Source organism: Meriones unguiculatus, assembly GCF_030254825.1.
Source record: "Meriones unguiculatus strain TT.TT164.6M chromosome 13 unlocalized genomic scaffold, Bangor_MerUng_6.1 Chr13_unordered_Scaffold_64, whole genome shotgun sequence".
Lineage (NCBI taxonomy): Eukaryota > Metazoa > Chordata > Mammalia > Rodentia > Muridae > Meriones > Meriones unguiculatus.
The window spans coordinates 179,887-194,584 of NW_026843669.1; positions in this window are offsets into that span (position 1 = coordinate 179,887).

Sequence of the window (14,698 nt, forward strand, 5' to 3'; positions counted from 1 at the left end):
CAATTAGAGTCTGACGGTAGACCTCCAGTCATTCCCTACCTCCAGATGTGTTGTAATTCCCGTTCAGTGGGTGAGGGGAAAGCCATCATCAATCTCATTAGGGAGGATAGAAGGCCTCCTGTCCATTCCAGGCACAGTCTTTCTCTTCCCAAGGAGGACCCGTCTCGTTCCTCAGTAGTTAAGAGGGCTTGCAAGCGTTTCTGGCAATCATCCCAAGTGGGCTGGTGAATAGGACAGATTCAAACAAATATGTGCCTTTTATCTCACCTCCAAGAAATGATAGTCACCGCCTGTCCCATAATAAAGTCGTCCATCAAGAAAGTCAAAGAAGCAACAATGATAGAGACAAAGAAAACAAGAAAGGCAGTTACACAAGGACACCCTTACAGGTGGTACTACAGAATTCTGATTGAGAGGCTGCCTCATGGCGGCTGTCTCTGCAGAGAAACAGATGGGAGGAAAACCATCCCGGAACTAGCCTCCCAAATGGAATCTGGAAGGTCCTCCAGTTCCCAGGCAACCGATAATCTGACAAGTTTGTCTATCGCAGGGAATGAGCAGATGACCAAAAATGTCTAGATAGGTGACTAAAGAGAAACAGTGGTATACCAAAAATCAGACTAACCTGTTCTGAGCTCACTTCTGAGCCCAGCCAGCTGAGTGTTAAGGAAGGGCACACTGTTTTCCGGGCAACGCACCAAAATGGAAGACCTAGAGTCTCACTTCTCAGGAGCTCAGGATCTCGCCCTTCACAGGAAAACTCACAGACCACAATTCAATGCAATAGCAAAAGGTTTTATTGCCGTTGAGATAGGGTCGCACCTACAAAGACAGGACATGACCCTGAACATACAAAACAGGATTTTTATGCATGAAAATCAGATCACTTTTGCTCTATACTTTACAGCTGGTTGTTCCTCAGAACAGTTCACCCCGCCCTTCAAGAGCTATCTGCACCTGGCTTCAATTCAAATAATAACAGTTGTTTTTTTCATTCCCAGGTGGTCCCTCATTTGTTCTGATGATGAAATCACTGAATAATGTCATGTTGCAGTGTTAAGAGTGCAGGGATCTGTTTAGGAGCCTGTGCAAAACAACAGCCTCATTCACTAAGGTAATTCAAGGCCCTGGAGAAGACTGTTCACCAACTTCATACAGAGATTGGATTCAGCTCTAAAGAGGGTAGTACCGGATTGACACCAGATAAGCACTGATGCCATTCTTGGCGCATGATACTGCAAATACCACATGTAGGAGAGCATTTAGAGCATGAAAAGGAGGAGTAGCCCCAAGAGAAGATTGATTAAGAGAGACAACTGCTATTGGCTCTCAGGAACATCATGCCGACCTCACAGGACAAGCTACAGCTAGAGTTCCCAGTTCTCAAAAAAAAAAAACAAAAAAAAAAAAAAACAAAAAAAAAACAAACAAAAAAAACCTTTGTGCTATTTTGGGTGAATCCAGGAATTTACCAAAAGAACTGTGAGGTTAAAATCTCTAGAATGCAAAATAGGAGGTGTGTTAACACAGAGGCAAGTTGTGCCTTTACTCACAGAAGGGAACAAGCAGATTTTGGCTCCAAGGGAATTCAAAGGTTCCCAGTGTTTCATGGCAGCTGTGGCAAGGGAAAGCACAGGTCTAGGGATGACTGCTCTGAGAGGGACAAACAGGCTAACCTCTTGCCATCAGGAAACCAACAGAGGCGCCTGTCAGGCTTAGGCCCCTCATGCAACAATACGATCTGTCTCCCATCAGGCAGCCATGAGGTACTAGGCAGGTAGGAAAATATCAACTGAGGATTTCAGATTTGATACACCCCACTGCATGCAGCAGCACAGCTTTGCATCTGGCTGCATATAAACCTCTGACCCTAAGCACAAGGGTTCTATGTCACAAAGGAAATACAGCAGTTTATGGACCTGTGTATTCAGGGATGCTAAAGAGGATCTCTGGAAGAAGCAGAATAACTTCTACAGGATCTATTGTACACCCAGGTACTGTAGATGGGGACTGCAAGGAAGAAGTTAAAATCATGGTGCATGTAAAACACGAGATGCAAAAATAAGGCAGGGGTAGAATTTCTCAGCTGTTACTGTTCTCCTCCATCTAGGGCAAAGCCGCACCCTTAGGAAGGACAGGCACATCTGGCAGTACCGGAAATTGTGTGTTCTGGAAAGCAGTGTCTAATGATCAGAGATCCAAATTAATGGCAGCAACAAGTGGTGTTCATTGAAATGCAGATGACTTCAGTATCCTCTCCCAAAAGTCTTGGGATCCACAATGTGTGCTTCTGAAGGTTCATATACAGTTTCTAGGAATCTGTAAAATTTCTCCAGTAGGACAAAGTGTATGGGGGATTAAATAGGTGGAACCAGAGGGTCCAAGAGGGAAGTTGACACCTTCTGTAGCCTGCCATTGAAGGAGAAATTCAGAAATAATTCCAGGAGTCTTTCTGCAGGATAAGTCTCCTCTCTGCCCAAATGCTTATACTTGCAGGGTCCTAACCATATTTAGATTGTTGAAATCATACACCGGGAGACTGAAGCTGAAAGGAACTTAAGGCAGAAGCACACGAAGAATGCAAGATCTGTTCTAGCCACGTTCCTCCTTGAGCATCAGCCAGAGCTGAATGAATGACTTCGTTAAAGTAGGCAAAGACTGCTCCTGGCTTCTGCCCCTTCTCCTTGCCTGATCATCAGAAGCCGTGCCTTAGACTCTCCCCTCAAACTCCTTGTGGGCCAACACAGGTGCGTACTGTGAGCTAAGCAGTGGAATTTGGGTAGAACACAAGACCACCTGTATCTGGAAAGGCTGCTTTAGGGTGGGATATGGGAAAATTCGCAGGAGGAAGGAAGGGTTTCACAGTTTGGAAGCAGAAGGGGCGTTCCACGGTTTAGCCTGTAATTGGAAGCCTCGAGGGAGTGGGTGGGGCCTAGGTCGGTATTTAAGGGTGAGCAGTGGACCCCTTTACGCATTTGCCATAGCCTGCACTGTCCTGGGTGTTGTTCTGAGTACACACTGGAGAGGATGAACTCCTGTCAAAGTGTCCTCGGCAGGATGGAAGATCAGGCAGATGTGGGTGGCTGCAGTAAGACAAAGACATCCCGGCGTCTAAAGACTGTTTGGCAGGCTAAGCAGAAGGAGGTCTTGCTCTCAGTTTTTGCCAAGACACCTTACCCGAGCTTCAGGACCAGGCAGGAACTGGCCAGGGAATTTGGGGTTCCAGAGTCCTGCATCTGCATGTGGTTTCAAAACTGCAGAAATAAGACTGGCGTGTCGAGGAAGACCTCAAAACAGACCACCGCAGGCTCCAGCCATGAAGCCTCCCAACAGCCTCCTGAAAAGATTGTCGCCACGGTACAACAAGCAAGAGGCCCGCCCTCAGAACGGAGAAGGCCTCGAACGCGGCTTAGTCCAGCGCAGATCAGCATGCTAATCTTTTGAGATCTCTCCATCCCCAGACTATGCCACGAGAGTGCAACTGGCCCTGAGCACAGGTTTGCCTGAGGACACCGACCACATATGGTTCCAGAACAGAAAGGCCAGGCAGAAAGGCCGCGCTGGAGGCAGCACAGCTAAAGGTGAGGACCTGCCTGCCTCTCCTGGCCCAGAAAGGGCTCCTGGAGCATCGTATTGCATTGAGCAGGAGGCTTCCCGCGACAGCTTGTTGACACAGGGTTCTGCAGGAGGCGAGTATGGAGAAACGTTGATGCCAACATCCGAGCTCACCTTCTCCACAGAGGCCTACTCAGAACCCAGCAACTCCTGCCCTGCACAGCTTTTCCTGGATCAACTGCTGAGTACAGCGGAAGTCAAGGAACAGGTACCAGCTGCTCTGGACCCAGATGACCCATGAGAGCAGATCGAACCAACACTTGAGGCTCCTCTCACGGAAGAAGAATATCAGTCTCTGTTGTATGATATTTGACCCCATTGGTAACCCCTAGAATTGGGACTGTAAAACTCTGTTGCTTGGACCCTCACCTGACCATTGTCTCAGAGACTCCAGCCAGAAATGAGCTTGAACAGATGCTCAGGCTTGCACCTAAGAAAGGTGCAGAGCTCTAGCGATCCTGAGTAAGTGTTGGGAAAAAGATGAAAGGCCCTGGAGGTGCGAGGAACCTCACAAGAAGACCAACAGAAACAGGTGACCCAGACCCCAGGGGGTTTGCAGAAACTGAGCCATCAAATAAGGAGCATGCTTGGTCTGGACCTAAGGACCCTGCACACACGTAGCAGGTGGGAGGTGAATCCTTGTGCTTAATGTGGGTTACCCTGTGAGGGAGGTGTTGTGGAGTGGCACAGCGGCGGTGGAGAGTTGTTTCTAGCCTGGACTTTGTTGTTTCTAACCTGGACGGTTTTTGAAGGACAGTTATATCATGTTAGCTTCAATTATGATGAGGATAAATATGTAATTTGTCTGTTATTGTACTCTGCATCATTAAATTACTTTTAGGCATTACTATGACCTGGTTATTGTTTTCATTTGGAAGTTAATATAAAGAGGAGATATGATTATCCTTCAAGCTGAGAAGATGTGTGATCATGAGTCTTGGTTTTTAACTTGACTGCATGTGGAATTAAGCAAAACACCCAAATTAAGGACACAATTGTGAAGTACTCTTCCTTATTTGAAGTAGTCTTCTCTACTTCTCTTCTGGATCTATAACGCTGAAAAACACACCTTTAATCCATATCTTCATACTGCAAAACCAACCACTCACCTTTGCCTCATCTTCTACTGGAAACCTATACAAGGACATGGAAGAAGGAATATTTTACTCTTTTCCTGTTCCCTTTTGCTTTGGTAGCAAGTCTATTTCTTCAGTGAGTATAGAACCTTCTTCTTGAGGATTTCAGTGTATTTGAAGGTGAGTTGCGCCAACCAGCCTCATGGACCAAGCCACTGATAGATTCCTTGATTTTCCATTTTTAGCCATCCACTGTTGAATTAATTGACTCACAGATTGTAAATCATTCTCATAAATCCTTTCCTATAAAGAGAGAGTTAGAGGGAACATAAACTATGCATATAATTATCTTTCACATAGAACTACCAAATTTTCTGCTTTTAATAATGTTATGTAATTCATTCAGGAATCACTTAAACAACAGTAATTTTCATATGAGGAGTTATAGAAAAAATATTCATCACTATGCAAAGTCAAAATGCTACATAACTTTTTGGGTATATTGATGGACTAGGAATTAATTTTTTTGATGCAGTTATATTCTAAAATATCGTAATTGAATTACAAGTATTTTAATTTTTGCAGCATTTATATATAGTTTATTTTTATCTCAAATTAGTCCCTTCTTTGTCTTAATTCCCTCAACACACATTAAAGTGTGTTCATTTTTCATTTTCATAGGTTACAGAGATTCTATTTTATATGGGGATGACATCATGAAAATTAACTGTTCTGTGCATGACACTGCTAATACCAAAACATCATTCAAATAATAAGTAGACCTATCAGAATCACACTAGAATTCTCAGCAGAGATTATGAAAGCCAGAAGGGCTTGGATGGATATCATGCAGACACTAAGAGACCACTGATGCCAACCCAGACTACTATACCCAGTTTATATGCAGCCATCCAGCCCTACAGAAGATACTAGAAGGAAAACCCCAACCCATTAATATTAAATACACTCCAGAAAACACATTGTGGCCCACACCATGAGGGGAAGTCCATGCCTGACACTGCCTGGATGACCATGAACCAGAGTCAAGATAGTGTAGAGACACACGATATCTGTAAACATGACAGGCAAAAAAATGTCAATGAAAGATACTCTGCTATAATCATATATGAGTGCCTAGCCCAGTTGTCATCAGAGAGACATCACCCGGCATCTGATGGGAGCAGATGCAGAGACCCACAGCCAAACACAATTATGTATCTAGGGGAACGCCACAAATGATGGAATATGTATTGTAGGAATCAGAGATATCAAGGACAGAACAAGAACATGGCTCACTAAGTCAACTGGGCTCATAGGGGATCACAGAGACTGAAAGAAAAAGGCAAACATTCTATGAGTCTTGTGAGCTAGGTTGTCTGCATACATCTTAGATGTTGCTGAGGGACTTCCAACAGTGAGTGTGTGTGTGTGTTGGGGGGTGACTCTGACTCTTTTTCCTGCTCTAGCTACACTTTCCTCATGTATTGCTTTGACGAACTCTGATGTGAGGGATTGTTCCTAGTCTTATTGTAATTTGTTATGCCATCAGAATTTTTTTCATTGAAAATAAAGAAGCAGTGGATCTGAAGGAGAGGTGAGTTGGGCAGAGTAGAGGTGGATAGATTGTGGCTAGGAGAAATGGAGGAACAGGAAACTGCAGTTGGGATGTAGTGCATGAAGCAAGAACAAAAAATAAAATGCTAAAACAAAATAAACTATCAGCAGCTAGGGCTGTTGGTGAGTACCTGCAGTGCTAGCACTCAGGAAGTTAAAGGTAGGTGGGTCTCTGTGAGCACAGAGAGCACAGGCTGTTCTACAAACAGAGTCCAGGACAGCCAAAATTATTCAGAAAAATCCTGTCTTCAAACAAACAAAAAACTGTCAGCATTTTGTGTTTCATCTTTAGGAACTTTGTTTTATGTCCTACTTTTTTAATTTTTTTATTTTTTTAATATGAGATACAGTTTATTAACTTTGTATCCTAGCTGTAGCCCAGTCCCTCATTTCATCCCTTTCCCACCCACCCTCCCATCTCCTCCCTACCCCTTTCCAAGTCCACTGATAGGGAAGGGCCTCCTCCTGTTCCAACTGACCATAGCTTATCAGGTATCATCAGGACTGGCTGTAATGTCCTCCTCTGTGGCCTAGCAAGTCTGATCCTCCCTTGGGAGGGGGGAGGTCAAAGAGCCAGGCATTGAGTTCATGTCCAAAATAGTTCCTGTTCCACTTAGTATGGTACCCACTTAGATACAGAGCTGACATGGATATATTTGAGCAGGGGTGCTAGGTTACATGCATACATGGTCCTTGGGTAGAGATACAGTCTCATAAAAGACCCCTGTGCCCTGATATATTTGGTTCTTGTGGAGTTCCTTTCCTTTCCAGGTCACACAAACAACCCCTTCTTTCATATGATTCTCTGTGCTCTGCCCAAGGTTTGGTTGTGAGTCTCAGCATCTGCTTTGATACACTGCTAGGTAGAGTCTTTCACAGGGCCTCTGTGGTAGGCTTCTGTCCTGTTTCTTGTTTTCTCCTATGTCCATCCCATTTGTTTTTTTAAGTGAGGATTGATCATCTTAACCCAGGTCCTCTTTCTTGTTTGTTATCTTTAGGTGTACAGATTTTAGTATGTTTTTCCTATGTTATAGGTCTAGCATCCACTTAAAAGTGAGTGTATACCATGTATGTCTTTCTGCTTTTGGGATACCTTACTCAAGATGATCTTTTCTATATTTTTTCTTGTTTCTTTATGTTTATATCTCATGATTTCTTTGAATGGACTAGATAAAAACCTGTCTGTTGCACAGCTGGTAAATAGGTTTCCCATTTTATAAGCTGCTTCACCACCTAAAGAATGGATAGCAAAAGCATTTTAGTCTCCTGTTGTTAGACCTGGAGTCTCACTGCTCAGGAGCTCAGGATTGTGCACTTCCCAGGAACACTCAGAGACCACAACTCGATGCAAAATCAAGAGTTTTATTCCAATTGTGATAGGGTCACCCCTCCAAAGACAGGAGATGACCCTGAACATGCAAAGCACAGGGTTTTTATACCTGAAATTCAAACCACTTTTGCTGTATCCATTGATTGGTCAGCAAGAATAGTATGATAGTGTACAGCTGATTGTAGATAGTGTACAGCTGGTTGTAGATCATGTACAGCTGGTTGTAGATAGTTTACAGCTGGTTGTAGATAGTTTTTCTCAGAACAGTTGACCCTTCCTTTCAAGAGTTATCTACACATGACTTTTCAATTCAAATAATCACAGTTGTTTTTCTCATGCTGAGGTGGTCCCTCACCCCCCGCTTTTTTCCTCAATTTTAACCCTAAAATTGTGGATCAACGTCAGGGAGAGGTTGATACTGTCTCTGGAGCATCAGGAACTGAACTGCACTTAGAAGTTCCCTGACAAAGGCGAGTTCTGGTCGGAGAGTTTATTGTCCTTGATGAGTTTCAGTTTTAGCAGGTTGTTGGAGGCTTGGACTTTCCAGGTGTTGCAGGTTGATGAAGAGCAGGCTTTACATGTCACAGGTGGACCTGAGCTGTGATGCCCTCTACTTTGACATCAGTTGGGGTGTTGAGCAGGAGGTAATAAGGACCCTTCCACCCAGGTTCCAGATTTTGGCTGCAATGTCATGACACATATACCAGATCTCTAACCTGGGATTGATGGGGCACCTCCAAGGACTCAGGTGCATATGCACTGCCATCCTTGCTTCAAATCTCTTTCTGAATAATTTGCAGTCCTTTTAGCATGGACAACAAGTCAGAGTAACCACTACTTATGTCAAGGGGGTCCCCAAGAAGAGTCAGGGGAGCAGAAACCCCATATCATAGTTTGAATGGAGTCAGGCCTTGTACAGAGGGAGTATTTCTGACTCTAAAGAGGGCCAAGGGAAGGAGCACCACCCAGTCACTGCCAGTCATCATTGTCAATTTGGTGAGATTCTCTTTTAACAGTCTATTCATTCTCTCTACCTGTCTTGAACTTTGGGGTCTATAAGCACAATGTAACTTAGAGTCAAGCCCCAGAAACCTGGCCACCTCCTGGCTTTCCTGAGCAACGAAGGCTGGCCCATTGTCTGACCCAATTACTTTTGGAATACCTTACTGTGGAAAAAATGTCTTCCAGAATCTTTTTGGCCATGACCAGGGTTGTTTCTTTCTTTGTGGAAAAAGCTTCTTCCCATCTTGAGAAAGTGTCCACAAAAACCAGGAGATATTTATTGTCGTACCTGGCTGGTTTAATTTCACTGAAATCCACTTCCCAATGCATTCTGGGTCTAGTTCCTCTCAGCTGCTTCCCTGGGCTCTGGAAATTCTTACCTATGTTTAACCTCTGGCAAGGTTCACATGCCCTAGTCACTCTCTCATTCAGGATGGTGAGTTTTAGTATTTGGTACTGGGATTTGTGGGCAACTTCAGCCAATTTCTTTGCCCTCGAGTGAGTCCATTTATACATCTGAGTTATTAATCTCTCAGCGTCTTCCTGGGGTAGAATAATCTTACCTTTGGAGTTAATCCATGCCCCCAAGTCAGTGTCAAATATCTCCTGTTGTTGCCATATTAACTTTAAGTCACTTTCTGAGTAGTTTAGTCATTCTTCTCTGGGCAGTTCAGCAGTTAGTACCACCAGGGCAGAGTTTCCTCTAGCAGCTGTTTTAGCCTCTTGATCAGCCATGTTATTCCCCTTTGCTGCCCTGGAAGTTCCCTTCTGATGTCCCGGGCAATGAATAAAGCTTCGCTTGGCAGGCAGCAACAAGGCATTGAGCAAAGCCAGAATCTCGTTTTTATTTTTTATCTCTTTACCAGCTGATGTTAGCAGGCCTCTCTGATGATAGATGGTCCCTTGCACATGGGCTGTTGCGAAGGTGTACTGACTATCAGAGTAGATGTTTCTTTTTATCCTTTCCCAGAGTTAATGCCTGGGTTAAAGCAACCAATTCAGCTCGCTGAGCAGAAGTGCCCTTCAGTAACGCCTGGACCCATATTAACTTATGTCCATCTATTACTGCTGCCATTGCCTTTCTTTTTCCATTCTCCCAAAACTGCTCCCATCCATATAGTATGTCATCTCACAGTAGGGCAGAGGCTGATCTTTCATGTCCTTTCGCCATCCCTGTTCTTCTGCTAGAACCTGCAAACAATCATGCTCCAGGGGCTGGATTTGTGGATCTGGCAATAAGGTGGCAGGGTTTAGCCCGGTAGCCGGGGCAAAGGTGACTCTATCATTATTCAAAAGCAAGGCTTGGTAATGTGTCATGCGGGCATTCATGAGCCAGCAATCAGGTGGCTGCCTTATGACACTCTCAAGGGCATGAGGAGCACAGATGGTGAGGTCCTGTCCCAGAGTCAGTTTGTCTGCAGGTTATACTAGTGCCGCCACTGCTTCTATTATTTCCAGGCAGGTTGGCCATCTTGCCACTAGTGAATCAAGTGTTTTGGATAGATAGGCTACCGGTCTCTTCCAGGGTCCAATTTTCTGTGTTAGCACCCCATTGACCATTCCCTGATTCTCACACACATAGAGATGGAAGGGTTTGGTTACATCAGGGAGTCCCAATGCAGGAGCCAATATTAAGGCTTGTTTGATATTATCAAATGCAGCTTGTTCATCCTTTCCCCAGATGAAAGAGTCACTGCCCTTTGTAAGGGCATGCAGAAGGGCTGCCATCTTGGCAAATCCCGGAATCCACAGCCAGCAAAACCCTGCTGTACCAAAAATTTCCCTCAGTTGTTCAGTAGTCCCTGGAGGGGGAATATGAAATACAGTTTCTTTTCTAGCCTCCGAAGGCCATCTCTTTCCCGCTTTTAATATATATCCCAGATAACTGACCTGCAGGATGGTAGTTTTTCGCTGTAGCTGAGCTCATCCATCTCTTGCAACAGCTGGTCGGTGGCGTCAAAACAACTTTCTTTACAATCTGCTGCTAATAGTATATCATCCACATATTGGAGATGAGTTACCTGGGGATTGGTAGCCTGGAGGTGCGCCAGGTTTAGGTGTAGGGCTTCATCTTCCTTTTGGGACAATCCTGGATCCAATGTCCTTTCTCCTTGCAATAGGCACACTGATCCTTAGACAGAGGGCCCCTCTGATTTCCAGGAACTCTCCCCCTATCATTATGACTGTACTGTGGTGGCCAGGATCTTAGTAAACTTTCTGTCTTGCCTCTTATCCTTTCTCTTTCTCTCACTTCCTGCTCATTTTACTTTCTTTCCTCTTTCTCTTCTTTCATCTCCGGGCTGTAAAAAACCTTTTCTGCTACCTGCACTAAATCCTTTAACGACTTTTCCTGTAAACCCTCTATTTTCTGGAGTTTTCTACAAATATCTGTGGCTGACTGGTCTATAAAGATTATAGTCACCATTGCCTTATGCTCATCTGAGGTAGGGTCATAAGGTGTAAACCAGCTATATGCCTCCATCAGCCATTGAAGAAAGGCTGTGTGAGATTCATCTGGCTCCTGAACCATCTCTCTTACCTTCATCAAATGGTGGGCTTTTGAGCGGCCCCATGGACACATGATATTAGAGTCTGGCGGTAGACCTGCAGGCATTCCCTACCTCCGGATACGTTGTAATCCCAGTTGGGGTGGGTGAGGGGAAAGCCATCATCAATCTCATTAGGGAGGATGGAAGGCCTCCTGTCCATTCCTGGCACAGTCTTTCTTGTCTAAAGGAGGACCTGTCTCCTTCCTCACTAGTCAAAAGGGCCTTCAAGAGTAGCTGGCAATCATCCCAAGTGGGCTGGTGTGAGAATAGGACATATTCAAAAAAATATGTGCCTTGTATCTCACCTCCAAGACATGATAGTCACAGCCTGTCCTATAATAAAGTCATCCATCAAGAAAGTCAAAGAAGCAACAATGATAGAGACAAAAAGAACAAGACAGGCAATTTGACAAGGACACACTTTTGGGTGGTACCACAGAATTCTGATTGAGAGGCTGCCTCACGGCAGCTGTCTCTGAAGAGAAACAGATGGGAGGAAGACCATGCAGGACCTAGCCTCCCCAAATGGAATCTGGAATGTCCTCCAGTTCCCAGTCAATCGATATTCTGACAAATATGTCTATCGCAGTGACTGAGCAGACGACCAAAAAGGTCCAGATAGGTGACTAAAGAGAAACAGTGGTATACCAGAAATCAGACTAACCTGTTCCGAGCTCGACCTCTGAGCCCAGTCTGTTGAGGGTTAAGGAAGGGCACGCTGTTTTCCGGGCAACGCACCAAAATGTAAGACCTGGAGTCTCACTGCTCAGGAGCTCAGGATTGCGCCCTTCACAGGAACAATCACAGACCACATCTCAATGCAATAGCAAAAGGTTTTATTGCTGTCGAGATAGGTCGCACCTCCAAAGACAGGACATGACCTTGAACATGCAAATCACAGGGTTTTTATGCCTGAAAATCAGATCACTTTTGCTCTATACTTTACAGCTGGTTGTTTCTCAGAACAGTTCACCCTGCCCTTCAAGAGCTATCAGCACCTGGCTTCAATTCAAATAATCACAGTTGTTTTTTTCATTCCCAGGTGGTCCCTCATTTGTTCTGATGATGAAGTAACTGAATAATGTCATGTTGCAGTGTTAAGGGTGCAGGGATCTGTTTAGGAGCCTGTGCAAAACAACTGCCTCATTCAGTAAGGTAATTCAAGGCCCTGGAGAAGACTGTTCACCAACTTCATACAAAGATTGGATTCATCTCTAAAGAGGGCAGTACCAGACTGACACCAGATAAACACTGATGCAATTATTGGCACGTGATACTGCAAATACCACATGTAGGAGAGCATTTAGAGCATGAAAAGGAGGAGCGGCCCCAAGAGATGAATGATTAAGAGAGACAACTGCTATTGGCTCTCAGGAGCATCATGCCGACCTCACAGGACAAGCTACAGCTAGAGTTCCCAGTTCTCAAAACACCTGGTGTGCTATTTTGGGTGAATCCGGGCATTTACCAAAAAAAACTGTGAGGATAAAATCTCTAGAACCCAAAATAGGAGGTGTGTTAACAGAGAGGCAGGTGGTCCCTTTACTCACAGAAGGGAACAAGCAGATTCTGGCTCCAAGGGAATGCAAAGGTTCCCGGGGTTTCATGGCAGCTGTGGCAAAGGAAAGCACTGGACTAGGGATCACTGCCCAAGAGGGACATACAGGCTAACCTCTTGCCATCAGGAAACCAACAGAGGGGCCTGTCAGGCTTAGGCCCCTCATGCAACAATACGAGCTGTCTCCCATCAGGCAGCCATGAGGTACTAGGCAGGTAGGAAAATATCAACTGAGGATTTTAGACTTGATACACACCACTGCATGCAGCATCACAGCTTTGCATCTGGTTGCAGATAAACCTCTAACCCTATCCACAAGGCTTCTATGTTACAAAGGAAATACAGCTGTTTATGGACCTGTGTATTCAGGTATGGTAAAGTGGATCTCTGGAAGAAGCAGAATAACTTCTACAGTATCTATTGTACACCCAGGTACTGTTGATGGGGACTGCAAGGAAAAAGTTAAAATTATGGCACATGTAAAACATGAGATGCAAAAATAAGGCAGGGCTAGAATTTCTCAGCTGATACTGTTCTCCTCCATCTAGGGCAAAGCCACACCCTGAAGAACGACAGGCACATTTGGCAGTACCGGAAATTGTGTGTTCTGGAAAACAGTGCCTAATGATCAGAGATCCAAATTAATGGCAGCAACAAATGTTGTTCCTTGAAATGAAGGAAATGACTTCAGTATCCTCTCCCAAAAGTCTTGGGATCCACAATGTGTGCTTCTGAAGGTTCATACAGTTTCTAGGAATCTGTAAAATTTCTCCAGTAGGACAAAGTGTATGGGGGATTAAATAGGTGGAACCAGAGGAACTGCCACACCCACGCCAGTGTCGCCATAGTAGCATAAGCTACAGGGTGGGGGATATGATTTCCTCGGAAATAATGCCCCCTGGAAGGTCCCTGGCAAACTCATCCCACTTGGAAAAGAGACGTGTTCTGAGATTTCTACGCTTCTTCAGTTGTGGCTCTGGGGCTAAAATAATAAATTCTTTGATCTTTCCCTGTGATACCTGAAACAGCGCAATTAACTTTATAAAGAAATTTATTATTAGTAGATTGTTAAAGGCTTTAATAAAAATAAGTTTAAGAAAAGTAATGAATTAAATTTAGTATTAATAGGCATTAAGAATAGTAAAATTATAATAGGCTCCTTCTTAAGAAATAATAGCATGAGAGGTGCAGCTGGCGGGAGTTTCCCCCTCCCTTCAGTGCCTTGTTCCTAGAGAAGATCATAAATCTTGGGCAGGACATATGGGAGGAGGGTTAACAAAGATGTAGTTAGATTTTGATATACAGAAGGACTTTGGCAGGCATCTGATTTAGCTCCTGACTTTCCTCTTCATTGGTTAGCAATAATAAAACTATATTTGAGGTTTCTTTTCCTTTGTTTGCTCTGATCAAAAAGTTTCTAGGCCAAGATTATTTGTGGGTACTGCTTTATGTTTAATTGCATTTTGAGTTAAAATGTAAACTTTGTATTCTTGGTGAAAGTCTGAATGTTCTGGAAAATATGCCAATTTTAAGGTGCCTTTTGTGAAATCATTATAAAAATACTAGCTTGATTTCAGTAAAGTTGCAGCAGAGTCAAAACCATCAAGGTGTCTCTGTCAATTCTTTGCCGAAACCGTGTCTTCCTGTCTAAAGCCTTGTTCTCCCGCGGAAGACAGGAGCCCACTGGGCCGGTCCGTGGCAGGGAACCAAGAGGGAACTTGACACCTTCTGTGGCCTGCCACTGAAGGAGAAATTCAGAAATAATTCCAGGAGTCTTTCTGCAAGATAAGTCTACTCTTTGCCCAAATGCTTAGACTTGCAGGGTCCTAACCATATTTAGATTGTTGAAATCATACACCGGGTGACTGGAGCTCAAAGGAACTTAAGGCAGACGGCACACGCAGAGTGCAAGATCTGTTCTAGCCACGTTCCTCCTTGAGCATCAGCCAGAGCT